The sequence below is a fragment of the Monomorium pharaonis genome, chromosome 4 (genome assembly GCF_013373865.1).
Source record: "Monomorium pharaonis isolate MP-MQ-018 chromosome 4, ASM1337386v2, whole genome shotgun sequence".
Lineage (NCBI taxonomy): Eukaryota > Metazoa > Arthropoda > Insecta > Hymenoptera > Formicidae > Monomorium > Monomorium pharaonis.
Window position 1 is genome coordinate 2,141,945 of NC_050470.1, and position 4,283 is coordinate 2,146,227.

Here is a 4,283-nt window from a genome sequence, read left to right on the forward strand (position 1 = left end):
AGATTCCGCCTGCGGGTGATTTTCGCGCTCCCTCGGGCGATCGGCGTGTCGACCGGCGAATTGTCCGCTCGGAATGTTTCGCGTTTAATTAGAGAAATGTTGAAAGCTCTCTTCCTCTCTCTCTCTCTCTCTCTCTCTCTCTCTCTCTCTCTCTCGTGGAAGCTGAATCGCCGTGCGGAGATAAAACGCAAGCACATTCCAAGCAATCTTTACCGTTTTGCCCATAAAGTTCGTCCGAACGTCTCGAAGTTAAATTTGAATACTTGAAAGATACCGTATTATGCTTCGTAACAAGTATACTTGAGTACAAGAAATGTCTCTTTAACTGTACTTCTCTTTTATAAATCATTTAGTTGAAACCTGAAATATTAACTGGATGCACTGTGAAAAACGTTTCTTTACATTCAATATTTCTATTTGTTTGGCGTACATTTACTTCACAGAAACAATATATATTTAGATAAAACATTTTGTTGAATATAAATTTTTCAGTTTGCATATTGTTGTTTGGCAGAAAGAGCGTGATTGTTTGAAAAAATATTTCTCGTTGACATAACACTCTCGTTGGTTACACTAAATATTATTTAATGAAATAAAAATATAAAATATGTTTGATTGAAAAAATAATTTTTATAATTAATTTATTGCTTGGAATAATCATTGTAATCATGCTTGAAAAGTTTAAACAATGGAATTGTTTAGTTCAAACAGTAATGTAGTTGGACTATTCCAGTTTATAAATTTGTGAATTAAAAAATTGTTAAGTTTAAAGAAACATTTTTCTCTTTACATTATGAAATAATCTTAATATGGCCATATTATTCTTAATAATGCACTGAGAGAATTTTCTCTTAAAATGTTTCCTCAAAATCATAATAGTCATGAAACAACATAGATTTCGAAGAATTTTACTACATTTTTAATAAAGTTCAGTAAAATTGTAGTAAAATTCTTCGAATACCATGTTTCATGGCTATTATAATTTTAAGATAAAAGAAAAAAATATAAAGATAAAAGAAACAAAATTTCTCCGTATATACAAATGTTGATCTTTCTCTATATTTCCTCCTTTCTCGTATATTAACAAACGTTAAAGCTAATATTTGATTTATTTTTTTATTAAGAAAATTTTTAACTACGATGAAAAATCGATAGAGACAGTTGTTGCCGCATATAATAAAAAATCATATTACGTGTTACTAATTGATATTATATGTATACTGTGACACGCAATGTAGTTGTTCGGTATGTCCATTATTTACAAAATGTCGCTAATATCTGCTCATCGATACGCAGAGCTCGCGTGATGTTCGATCTCGTTTCCGTTCCGCATTAGCAAGGCGAGTCCGCTTATTATTTCAAAGGATCGATGGAGCCGTATCATCTATTCCATCCGCCGCTACGTGAATCCTCGTCCTTTTCTTTTCATTTCCCTTCCTCCCCGCGACTCTAACGGAGAATCGTCGCTGATTGCACCTGCGGCTGGTAATAAGGAAACTAGCGGCTTGCAGCAGCATCCGAGTCGACGGATCCGCGAAATTTACGAAACATCGAGATAACGGCACGTAGATTAGCCATGCGAAATAATATATATACGTAGCGCGAAGAAGAATGCGAGCTAGAAGTCGGGATTAACAAGGGAGAAGTGAGCCGGCGGAGGCTCGCGGTGCGCGAAAATAGTTTGGTGTATTATTTATGCAAATGATACGCATCGAGGAAGAGGCCGCGGACAGGCGACAGTAAGTTGGATAATTAATTGGAATGTGCCGTACCGCAGGGAAGCGAGCAGTACAGAGTAAATCATTTCAGCTTTCACGTCGTCCTTCTTCTCGGATATCGAAACGAGAAAAATTACGAGGACATTACTTATGACTTTCTCTCAAAAAACAGAAGACTCTGAGATGATTAAAATTCATATTCGGTAACCTGTGACGTTTGCTTGTGATATCTGCCTCGTTTGCGTGTGATTCCGAACGAAAATGCTAGAATTTTTTTTTATTGGCGATTGCTCAGTTCAACGACCCGCGAGATGGAAACAATCGCGGATACGCCGAACTTACACATTGACGCGATCCAAATGTATCCGGCGCACAAAAGCCACTGACATACGTGACCGTGTGATGGTGTCTCGGTCATAAAACATCGCGTCCCATCGGTCACGCATTTATTAAATTTTATTGACACACGTCTGTGTCTGGTGGCGATAATTACTAGGCACTTTGGCGTCTTTCTTCAATGAGCATTGATAGCGTCAAGATTTTTTCATTCATAAAGAACACATGGGTCCTGTTAAAAAAAATGTTTTTATGAATTTATTATTTAAACAGAGTTTCGGCGATGAAACATTTTAAAATAACTTTTATGCCCGAAATCAGCACAACATCGAGTAAAGGTGTCATCCTAAATATATATGATATTTGTAGCGACAATTCTCATTAATTTTTGTATAGTTCTATGCTTTGATATCGTTTTTAAACAGAGTTCCGGCGATTAAACTTTTGTAAATAATTGTTTTATATCTGACATCAGCACGACACTCGAATAAAGATGTGCTTAATAATTATGACAATTCTAGCAACTTTTCTCAGTAGTTCTGATATAGTTCTATGCTTGAATATTTTCTATAAACAGAGTTCTGGCGATTAAACGTTTGCACATAATTTTATATGACCGAAATCAGCACGACACTCGTGTCAAGGTGTCGTGCATAGTCTTGACAATTCTGGCGACAAATCTCGGTAGTCCTCGTATAATACTGTGCTTTGAAATCGTTTTTAAACAGAGTTCTAGCGTTTAAAATTGTGCACATAATTTTAAATGCGCGAAATCAGCATGACACTCGAAAAAATGTGTCGTGCTGGATAGTTTTGACAATTCTGTCGACAAATCTCGGTAGTTCTCGTATAACACTGTGCTTTGAAATCGTTTTTAAACAGAGTTCTAACGTTTAAAATTATGCACATAATTTTAAATGCGCGAAATCAGCACGACACTTGAAAAAATGTGTCGTGCTGGATAGTTTTGACAATTCTGTCGACAAATCTCGGTAGTTCTCGTATAACACTGTGCTTTGAAATCGTTTTTAAACAGAGTTCTAACGTTTAAAATTATGCACATAATTTTAAATGCGCGAAATCAGCACGACACTTGAAAAAATGTGTCGTGCTGGATAGTTTTGACAATTCTGTCGACAAATCTCGGTAGTTCTTGTATAACACTGTGCTTTGAAATTGTTTTTAAACAGAGCTCTAGCGTTTAAAATTGTGCACATAATTTTAAATGCGCGAAATCAGCATGACACTCGAGTAAAGGTGTCGTGCTGAGTATATATCGCAGTTCTGGCAGAAGTTTTCGCTAGTTTTTGCAGAATCTTATGCTCTACAATCATTTTTAACAGCCCGTTATTTAGATTGATATTTAAAAAAAAAAAAAAAAAACATTTTAATATTACTGTAGCTTATTTTTCAATTATCAAGTGCATTTAGTGTTACGCGTTGAATGTTCTGAATTGTTTCAGACAATAAAAAAGCCATACCACATTTATTGTGTATTTAAAAGAGTAAATCTAAATTCATTTCTAACAGAAAAATTTTGTGCGGAAATAAAATATTACTCCGATGTATATATACGATTGTATATTGTTCTGTGATTCAATAGATTACACATGACGCTAAATTTATCGCACGAGAGGACTGTTCTCGTGATGTTACATCGCAAGCTCCGACACGACGTCGGACAATAAACAAAACTTAAAATTTGTATGTAATAGTACATCACGCGTACACTGTTACGCAATTTGTGTCGTCGTGGTAGACGATTTGCTGTTCGTCGCTTTACTTGCTTTTGTAACATCGAGAAACCGATCCGCATCGCGGAATGCAGCGCGAGTTGTAGAGATACTCGAGGTGGTTGACACGTGTTCTAAGTGCGTCCCGCTAAACTATTCTCGCGGCTTATCATCGCTTTCCATTTCTAGCGGTGATATAGGTATACCCACGATGCGGATCGGTTTCTCCGGCTGCCGTTCGATTTTCGTAGTCTTTCTGGCCGTAACTCGGGCACTTTACAAGCGATTTGGTAAAGCGGCCGCTTCTCCGTAAAGTCGATCACCTCGATATTTCTCGCGAAGTAACCTTTCCACGGATACTATCGCTCGGCCGTTTCTAATATCATCGTATTTCTTTATGTTTCAGGTAAGCACAGGTCGATTATAAGAGGGGATTCAGAGAGGGAGCCGGGGGTTACGGCGGTAGCAAGTGAAACACTAAATCCGCCCTGTAAGT

At 37.0% G+C, this 4,283-nt stretch overlaps 1 protein-coding gene across 2 annotated transcripts in view; it reads left to right on the forward strand.

Moving 5' to 3' along the window:
- LOC105830700 (rho GTPase-activating protein 7) overlaps window positions 1-4,283 on the forward strand; it is a 221,307-nt gene that overhangs the window by 106,459 nt on the left and 110,565 nt on the right. The gene's annotated exons all lie outside the window — the stretch shown is intronic.